This window comes from Crocuta crocuta, unplaced genomic scaffold (assembly GCF_008692635.1).
Source record: "Crocuta crocuta isolate KB4526 unplaced genomic scaffold, BGI_CrCroc_1.0 scaffold1, whole genome shotgun sequence".
NCBI lineage: Eukaryota > Metazoa > Chordata > Mammalia > Carnivora > Hyaenidae > Crocuta > Crocuta crocuta.
Window position 1 is genome coordinate 5,018,651 of NW_027527930.1, and position 10,984 is coordinate 5,029,634.

Here is a 10,984-nt window from a genome sequence, read left to right on the forward strand (position 1 = left end):
TTTCTAGCCAGACTAGCACTTTTATTTACCCTCCTCTCTTATCTTCTGGACCTGTCCAGCACAGAAATCTTGGGGAACAGAAAGGAGACCTATTTCAGGGACACCCACAGCAGGGTAGGTTGGGATTAGGATGAAAGAGAAGTAGTTAAGAGGATCAAGGACTGTGAGAATAGCTCAAGAAGGAGAGTCCAGGATGCCTGGGTGGCTCAGTTGGTTAAGTGTCCAACTCTTGATTTTGGCTCAGGTTATCATCTCACAGTTCATGGGTTTGAGCCCTGTGTCGGGCTCTGCGCTGACAGTGCAGAGCCTACTTGGGATTCTCTCTCTCCCTCTCTCTGTTCCTTCCTCACTTGCTTTCTCTTTCAAGATAAATAAGCTTAAAAAAAGAGAGTGTCCAGATGAGAGACTCTGTGATGAAGAGGATGGCCCTATGCCACCACCCTCCCTGCCCCCATTAGAGATTATAAATGAAGGCTCACTTACATGAATGGAGAATGAAATGGGTAAAATAAAGAAAGCCATTCTTAAATTCTCGCCCCCGATGGATATTATATGGGTTAAATTATAGTACAGACCTGAACTGAGAGCTGAATGGACCTCATTTGCAATTCTGTTGTGTTTTTTTTCAGCTGAGAAAGAGGTAGGGCATGATTTCCCTCGTCAATTAACAACAGATGCTTGCATTTCTCCAGTGTGGAGGGGAGAAAGCATGTTGGAACAAATGCCCAACTTTCCTTTAACAATTTCTCCTTATCATCACAGTTTTCTAAGATAATAGGCAGAGCGACCAAGTTATAGTTCCCAGCTTCCCACAGGGGTGTCCCAAGGGGCATGTAAGTGTCAAGTTGCACCTGAGCAAATCATAAAAAAGAACTGAGCTAAGAGACAGTCCACCTTGGCAGCCCAAATTATTAGCAAAATGGTACCAAGAGAAGTGGATCCAAAATAAAGTGGTTTGGGGGTTTGGAATCTTCAGACAGAGGGAGAGAGAAATAGTGTATCATTTTGTGATTTGGTCACTGAAACCAGTTAGGGAGTATATAAACTGAGAAGACTGGAACCATACCTTCCTCAAACCCAACAGGTCAGTTCCTTCACTGAGCTTTCTTGCAATGTGGGGAAAGTGGTGTATATATCTTCATTATCAGACTAATAATTTCTTTTTGAAATCTGGATCACTGCTAGAAAGTAAAGATACATTCACAGAACTTGACTAGGGGATAGATATGCAGTGATTACATCAGAACCAATGTGATGGCCTATGATGGTCAGGGGAAGAGCTAAGATTGCTTATGCTATATGTTACTAGATAAAGCTAAAGGTATCTGTCAGAGCACAAAATGGTTCCCAGATGGGCGGAGTCTGAACTACAGGTTGTGGTAAGAATAAGGAGTAAGAATAAAATATATCAGAACTATAAACAGAGGAGGGTTATGAAACATTTGTAGCCTCTGCCTTCGCGGTGATACATGGGTTAAATACCACAAAATGCAGTGGCCTTGATGCATGGCGGATTGGTGGCCTTCATATAAGACTAAAAAATATTGAGAAATTTCATACATGTTTGATCACTGAAGAGGCCAAAGAGACTGATAATTGGATCATGAGACTATAAATGTATATAAATACACACGCATACGGATATGCATGCTGTGGAGCAGCTAAGAAGCAGGATGGATTCATTCCTTCCCCAGACTCCACATCTGTGATTTAGGTTGGACATACCTCAGCTCTGGTTCTGGGAGTGCATATAACCCATATCTGAGCAGTGTACTATACCTACACTCTTACACTAAGGCTTGACCAGTTGGTTCAGAGATGGGCAATCATTAAAAGCTGTATTTGTTTCCTATTGCTGTTGTAAGAAATTACTACAAACTTAGTGACTTTAAAAAAATCTATTATTTTATAGTTTTGAAGATCATTATCTATAATGGGTCCTCAGGGCTGTTTTCCTTCTGGAGTCTCTAGAAAGGAGTGTGTTTCCTTGCCTTTTCCAGCTTCTGGAGGCCACCTGCATTCCTTCATTCATGTCCCCCTTCTACCATCTTCAAAATCAGTAGCATGGCATCTTTTCTCTTCTCTGACTTCCTGCTTCCCTCCTTTGACTACTTCAGACCCAATTGGATACTCCAGAATGATCACCCCACCTTAACAGACACAACTCAATCACATCTTCAAAATTCCTTTTGCCATATCAGGTAACATATTCATAGGTCCTAAAAATTGGGACATGGATATCTTTGGGAAGCCATTAATCCACCTACCCCACAAGCCAATCAAGGTCTTTCCTGGAACATTTTCTAGAAATATAAAAAGCACTAACTGAAGAGATCCCATGAGCCTAGAGCTACTAGTGGCTGTATCTGCCACTTGAGATAAGAATCAGACCAACCCAAAGGAAAGCAAAGTTGAAAGATAAAGGAAAATGGTCTTGATAATATTTTTTAAGCTCCAGGACCACCCATGCCTAAAACCAACATTATCTAGACTCTATAACTACATAGATTCCCCTTTTGCTGAAGTTAGATTGAATTAGGCTGCTATCCATTATAATAAAAAGAGGCCTGGTAATCAAAGTAATGGAAAAGAAAATGATCAATTGGAATTTAGGTTTAGAATTGGAATTCATCAGTGAATCAGATAGAAAATGTGTTAAAGAGAAATAGCATTAGCAATATGAAGCCCTCCACTTTTTAGAGTATGCCAGAAAAATAACTGTTTCAAAATTACTGACTTACAAAACCATATTAATGATGTATTAATATAGAGTATTTGGATTTGGGAATTCTGAAAAATTAAGATATGTAGAATACGACATGGGAAAAATTAGCTAAAATAAATCAGTATTTTCTATTGGGAATTCAAAATGCCCTAACTATTGAGCCAAGTGCTCAATGGTGGTTGTGTTAGCAGTAGCGCCTGTGGTGGTTGGTGATGGTGGCAGTTCTAAATTTAAGAAATGGGTATTTTTCTAGAGGACTCATCCTATTATTATGGGAGACACTGGGACACTCAGCTATTACCACAGAACAGTTCTTCCTTCTCACGGAAATTAAATGAGTTGGTAGATTGTGAATACTATTTCTTGTTCTTCAACAACATACGGCAAAGATCTGTATGTCTTGGCTAGAAGTACATAATGCTACAAGGAAAGTATGATACTTGAAAACATATTATGAAATAGCCTTCTTTTTATGTGCAAAACATTCTTGCTTTCCTATGTATTAAAAATAGTGTAAGAGGCCCTGAAGAACTAAGAAGCTTCCAGAGTTCCTGCAACCATTCTTATCTACTCCCTTTTACACAATGACCATAGCCCCTCACTGTTCTCCACTGCCCTTGATCAAATGCAAATTGCCCAAACCATAGCTGCTAATCTACAAACTGTACCTCCCTCTTAGGAGAACATCCTTGCCTAATCCTCCAAACTACCTAATTGTTAAGTGCCCCTTCCTTCTATACCTCAAAAAAAGTTTGTGCCCTGACCCTGCCTAGTTAGAATGTTCTTCTCAGGCCCAGTATTTTCGAATCAAAATTTATGCTAATGGTGCTCTGGGTGGTTATTGTCTACAACAGAATGAGGGGGACAACCTTTTCTCTTCAGTATACTGAATGAGATTAGAAAGTTTTGATGTTATATCTCCCCAGGTCCATTATTTTTTCTTGAAAGAAAGCAAGCAAGCAAGAACACCTTCTTTCAGGAGCAGGCAAAGAACTGACTGATGGTGACAGGCCTGAGATCTGACCCCTCAGACTAACCGAACTCATACCATTTTAGACCTGTTTGAAGACCCCTGCCTCAGACAAAGGGCAGTATGCATGTAATATCTGAATATACCTGGGACTAAAAGAATAACCCTATAAACCAATCAACAGCAGTCTTATGGCAAGTAAAGAAAGATAAAATAAAATGAAGGTCTCGTTCAGAAGAAAAGAGCTCTACTTGAAGAGGAACAAAAACACCAAATCAAGAAGCTGTATCTCTTTTCACAGCTGATCTAGAGAGAGTACTTGGGAATACAAATTCCATGGACATAATGGTATATCTAAACAATCTCATTATATTTGGTAAGTCTTTGGAAGAACAAGAGGAGACTTAAAGCAGCAGACTGCCTCCAAGAGGCAAATTTCCCACAGTAGTTGTCCACTGTACAGTATGTGGGGCAGTGTTACCTCAGCAAAAGACAAACACTGTCCCTTAGAGGACTTCAGTTCAAGCACTGGCCCTGTCCCATTCACTTTAGAGAACTAGAGATATTACTCCTGGGAATTACAGATAGGTTTTTTCCCCCCCCTTCAAGAATTCAGATTTCCAATTTGTCTATTTTAACTTGAGGTTACTGTAACCACCTTCTCTTTTCTCTCCTGATGCCCCCTGATGGTCATGGGTACTGGAAGAAGAGTGGAGTCACTCCTTCCTGGTGCAGGCAAGCATCCTGTGTGTAAGTGGGGAATAAATGAACACAGAGAACTCATACAGGAATGTCTCTTCAGGCCAAAGAGAACTGATCATTTTGACTGAAATGTGACTCCTGTGGCCAATACATTTGTTTGAACATATTACCCACCACAGTGGTAACCTGAGCTGATTTTAACTACCAAACCCATAGAATTTATATCCAGGGACCTTTTCCATAAAGTCAGAGGATAAAATCTGCATACACGGTTTTGGGGATGGATCATTTTATGCCAACTTTCTGGTAGAGATGTTAAAGGGGAAAGTATTTTTCTTTATTCTATGTGATCAAAGGAAAAATTGAAAAGTGAAAAGTGGTTATATGAAATGTCCCATTTAGAAGGAACTTTTTTTTTGTTGTGGTCTATTCGCTTTTATCCTCAGAGGAATCCAAATCCTAAGAACTAAACTAAACTTCATCAACGATGCCAGCAACTCTGCATACAGAACAAAAGTAACAATGGAGTCAATGTGTGGGCTGCCATGCCCACAAGGCCACCAGGAATTACCAGCTGCATGACCACCTCACCATTTTTGATCTTTTGAGTGTATGCCCTGCTTCCATTAAACAATGTTGGGGTCAGTGACAAGGTGTCAGCGATATTAAGCGGGGGATAGGGAAGGGAAATGAACATCTTATCCCTCAACACAACACTGAGACATACAAGACATCCGTCACTCTGGTGTAGCACCAGGTACAACAAGACAGATATCAATTCAGAAAATGGCATTTGTGCACTTCAGAGGTAAAAAACAACCGACCACCAGAAGCTCATTTATGTAGTGGTAGAATGGCGGTCTCCCTGAGATGGACAGCATCAGAAGCCAAGGTCAAGATTTTCTTGGTAAGGCATTTTAATAACTCCTGCCCAAGGGAGGATGGAAGGGAGGAACACATCCCGCCTAAAGCACTGACACCAGCTAACACAAAAACTGGAGGGATTGCTCTAATCAAGAATGCTCTCCCTACCACCATCATTATAAGCAAACAGAGGGCTACAAATAGTAAGACAAAGGGAGCAGATAGAGATAGAGTGACTCCTTGCCTGTACAGAGTGCAGAACTATCTACCACTGTAGCACAGAAGATAAAAACGCATGTTCACCTCCACAGATCTTAATCAAGATGTGCTTGGACCTGAGGAACAAGATCAACAAATGTGACTAAGCATTTTGAGATGGGAAAGCTTTTTTTTTTTTTTTAAGTTTATTCATTTATTTTGAGAGGGAGACCACATGTGAGTGAGATGAGGGGAGGGGCTGAGAGAAAATCCCAAGCAGGCTCTGCACTGCCAATGCAGAGCCCAATGCAGGGCTCAAAGTCACGAACCACAAAATCATGATCTGAGCCAAAATCAAGAGTAGGACGCCCAAACACTGAGCCATCCAGGTGCCCTAAGATGGGAAGATTTTTATTTATTTATTTTGAGAGAGAAAGAGTGCACACAGGAAAAGGGCAAAGAGAGAGAGAGAGAGAGAGAGAGAGAAAGAATCCCAAGCAGGTTCCAGGCTGTCAGCACAGAGCCCAATGTGGGGCTCAAACTCACGTACTGTTAGATCATAACCTGAGCCAAGATCAAGAGTCGGACACTTTGAACAGACTGAGCCACCCAAGTGCCCTTGAGATGGGAATATTATCCTGGATTGTCAGGGTGGCCATATAATCACAAGGGTCCTTATAAGTGGGGGTCAGGAAGGTAAGACTGAAAGGAGATGCAACAATCTAAAGAGAGGACAGAGAGAGGCAGGTCATAAGCTGGAACCTTTAAAATCTGGAAAACATAAGAAACCAGATTCTTGCCTACAGTTTCTAGAAGGAATGCAGCCCTGTGGAACCCAATTCAGACATCTGACCTCTAGAACTTGTAAGATAATGTTTGTGTGGTTTTAAGTCACTAAGTTTATGGTAATTTGCATGCTGCATTTTCAAATTTTGAAATTTTGGCCACTCACTGTATCTCTTATGGGGGTTATTTTGTCTATTTTCTTCTTATGTAAGCTTTCTCTGCTATCCTTGTCTTCTATGCAGCATCTTAGCTGTAGCATGCCTGTGGGTTTGGGCTGGTGTGATGGCTGGTCTAGCATGAACCAATTACCCAACTGACTTGGTGTCTTCATATCTCTTAGAATAAATTTCCTAGAGATTTGATGGTCCTTCTTGGGCTACATGAACAACCTGGATCCAATAATCTATGACCTGCAGGGTATGTGTTGTCATCACGGTGAAATACTTAATCCTGAAGACTAGAAAGGAATTACTAACGTATCTAAGGTAGCAGGTAAAGCAACTGAGTGACAAAGTTATCTGATGAGACTGTTGCCAGGTGAACTGGGAAGTCCCTGGGTCCTAGAGCCGCCACCCAGCCAGACCCGAAGGAGTTGCCAAAGGTTCTTGTTCTTGTCACAAGAATGAATTCAAGGACAGACACACAGCATAGCAGATGAATAATACAAGCTGGAAAGTATTAAAGTGAAAAGTATACTCTTGAGATAGGAGATAGGTGAGCTCAAGGAGGGTAAGGGGGGAAGGGAGGGACATGGGAGAAAGAGAGAAAGAAAGGGAGAGAGAAGGGGAGGTTAAGCTAGTCAGTGAGGGAACTGTGTTCCCTGGTGGTTGGGTTTCTGTCTTTTATTGACAGTTAACTAGGTAGCAGAATATTTACTACTTGGGTACTGGCAGGGAAGCAGGTTTTCTGAGCTTTTTCTTCCTGATTTGGTCAGGGGTTTCCTTTCAAGGCATCTGCCATCTTGGGCCTGTCTGGTCTGATCCCGCTTCTTGTGAGGTGCTGTCTGCACAGGCCTCTGTCCTTCCCAATAGCTGGTTGACTTCATTACTGACCTCCACGTATCCTGTTAGGAACCTGACAAACTGCCTAGTCTAACAAGATGTCCACTTAGCTATTAAAGTCATCCAGTATGATGGCAGCCCTGAAGATAGAGAGGAAGCCAGTAAATGAGAGGGGTGACCAGACAGCCAATAGATGCCAGAAATAAGGGTAGGTAGTGGTAGATCCAGTGGTCGATCCAATATATATAGTAAGTTATTTTTACATATGAGTAGGGAAATACTGATCTACAAAGACAAATTAAAGGTCCTTCACCTTCCATTATCCTGAGTTACAAGGGGAATTTTGTTTACTGTACAATGGACATAAGAACAGAGGAGAGGTTTGGAAGAGTAGAGGTACATTGGGAGGCTTAGTTAAGAAAAAGGAAGCCTGGGGCGCCTGGGTGGCTTAGTCGGTTGGGCGTCTGACTTTCGCTTAGGTCATGATCTCGCGGTTCGTGGGTTCGAGCCCCGCGTCGGGCTCTGTGCTGACTGCCAGCTCAGAGCCTGGAGCCTGTTTCAGTCTGTGACTCCTTCTCTCTCTGACCCTCCCCTGCTCACGCTGTCTCTCTGTCTCTCTCCTAGAAATAAATAAAACATTTAAAAAAAAAAGAAAAGAAAGAAAAAAAAAGAAAAAGGAAGCCTAGGGGTGCCTGGGTGGCTCAGTTGGTTGGGCGTCCAACTTCGGCTCAGGTCATGATCTCATGGTTTGCGAGTTCCAGCCCTGCGTTGGGCTCTGCACTGACAGCTAGCTCAGAGCCTGGAGCCTGCTTCAGATTCTTTGTCTCCCTCTCTCTCTCTGACCCTCCCCTGCTCACGCTGCCTCTCTCTCTCAGAAATAAATAAAACATTAAAAAAAATTTAAAAAAGGAAGCCGAGATGAGAAGGAAAATTCTGGAGAATACATGACAGAAAAGGCTGGTGATCAGGCTGGATATGGCCAAACAGATGTTTTACTAGAAAAGTCAAGCACAACTGAAGCTTCTATAATACAACTTTATGAGGGTTTCTTACCTGTAGCAACACATAGGATAAACTTTAAATAGCATGGACTATGAAGCTGTTCATTCTCTCATAGATACAGAATTTATATTTTTAATACTTCTTACCATCAGAAGCACGCATCACTCACAGAAGATCCAGGAGGCTTGAGGTTATAATTAGAAGAAACTCCTCAAATTATTTGTACTACGTTTGGAACATGCAGAAATGCAGCTGCAATGAAAGGAATATAGTTAGGTGTATTTCATAATACATTTTTAAGTTTCCCTTGAGAGCTACAATTTAGCCAGAAGACAAAAATCAAAGCTAAATTAAATACAGTGCTGCTTTCCCAACCAAGGCAAAACAAATGTAAATTGCCTTATCAGGGACACAAAGGGAGAGAAGTGTGCCTGTGATATTTCCTCAAAATGGAAAAGATAGAAATTGGGCACTTTCCCTGGAGGCCTCTTTTTCATGAAATTCTTGGCCCTCTGGTCTAGCAAGACTTTCTAGGATAGAAATATCCTATTACCCTAGACTGAATAACTCACCTAGATGTTTTCTAGGAGTACTTTTAGTTTTATTTCAGGTCTTTCCATCAATGCTTTTGTTACCAAACACCCTGAAGTCCTCATATTATTAAACAAAACCAGCAGTATAGGACTAGGTAATTAAAGGTGAGACTACTTTGTAAAACCTACCAAAACACAGGGCATTCAAGAAGGCAGTCTGTGGTAGAACACAAGGGGCCAGGATTCTCTCTGCAATTCCTTTGGGACAGTTGTATCAGGATCTCCCTCACGTTCAAGTTATAGAAGAGCAAGAAGTTACGGCTCTAAGAACTAGGCAAGGCCTCTGTATGGTTTAGCTGATTCATGGGAATTTTGCTGCCATTGCTCAGCTGGTAACGTTTCTCCCCTTGTGGTATTGGCCGGCTCTTATGGTTCCTATGGATGGGAATCAACCAGGATCAAAATGCTTTTATGTATAGTTCCCAACTGAAACTGTGGAAGGTCTTAGGTCAAACAGATATGAAAGGTAGGCTTTCTGAGTATGGAGATGGAGAACCGCAGGGAGGCAGGACTCTCTTTGTGGGACCAATTTCTTACTCAGGGGTAATCCCTGAAGCTATCTTAAAAGAAAAACTTAAAAAAACTTTGTGTCTCCACTGAGCTGCAATATCATGTAACTAATATGATACTCTATGTCAACTATACTTCACTTATAAATTTTTAAAACAAATCTCCAACAAATATAGTTAACATCTTCCTCTTGGTTGCATAAGCACCATAAAGGAATGTCTTACAGTATCCACAGAAAACTTAAGCTACCTAATAGACATTACATATTTTACCTAATAATAAGAGTTCCAAAATAACAATGCAACATTAGAGTAATGCCATTACTGAATGAAGATTTTCTCATCATGCCTGTTGTTTTTAGGCTACATCCCACTAATGTTCTGTCTGTAGCCAAGAGTCACCATTGCCTCACTGTGACAATGTCTGTCCTTATCTGATGAGGTTTGGTTCATTCATTCATTTCAGTTTGCTTTGTTTGTCGGCATTCTAGCCGCTGATAGTTCAAAGGTCTTACAAGATGGCTTTATTTTGTGGCTGTCACCTGCCAGAACAGAGCAAAGTCTACTGTACTTTGACAATGATATAAAATACTCAAAACCTCTGTCTCTAGAATTCTGCATAACAACCTCACTACACAATTCTATGATCTACTTACCTTCTCTAAGGACTGAATATATTATAAACACATGATTCATATGCATACTCTCTGGCTGAATAAGCTAATTCTTCACCCATCATTTAATTTCTGGCAATATTAAAACCAAGGTACCTTTATATACTGTCATTATTTTTAAAATTTGCTAAGTACTACCCTGATTTTTCAAGCTTTTTAAACGTAATTTGCTTTTTGCAAGCTATGGTATCATAAATCTTGTAACACAGAGAGACCAACTTAATGTTATATTTTATCATACCAAGGTTTACAGGTTTAAAGGTTTCCCCCAATTGGATTCAGAATACACTTGTCATGTGGAGTACTGAAAAATGTACAGAACTGCTGAATCACTAGACTGTATGCCTGCAACCAATTGAACACTGTATGTTATACTCAAAATTTAAAAATATAGATATGTGTACAGAAACCTTAATAAAAGCATTAGATAAACAAATTACCTGATCAACATTACGAAAAAACAAAACCTGACAAAAAATAAAGGATGCTCCCAATTAGCACTAGCTTGACTCCAATACCAGTTTTTCATTTTTTTCAAAAGATTTTGAGAGATACTGGGTACATTTGTATTTCATATAAACAGCAAAGGATACATGTAAATCCAAGGTCTTTAAGGGTTTTAAAATTTTTTAAAATGTTTGTTTATTTTTGAGAGAGAAAGACAGAATGTGAGCAGGGAAGGGGAGAGAAAAAGAGAGACACAGAATCCGAAGCAGGCTCCAGTCTGAGCTGTCAGCCCAGAGCCCCAAGCGGGTCTCGAATTCACGAACTGTGAGATCATGACCTGAGCCGAGGTCAGATGCTCAACTGACTGTGCCACCCACGTGCCCCCAAAGTCTTTAGGTTTTGCCTGAAATGTTCGTAAGTGAAAATGCATATTTATATACATGAATATATTAAAAATATATATGAATATATACAAATTCATATTTTACTTGTTTAAACCCAGAACTCCAAAAA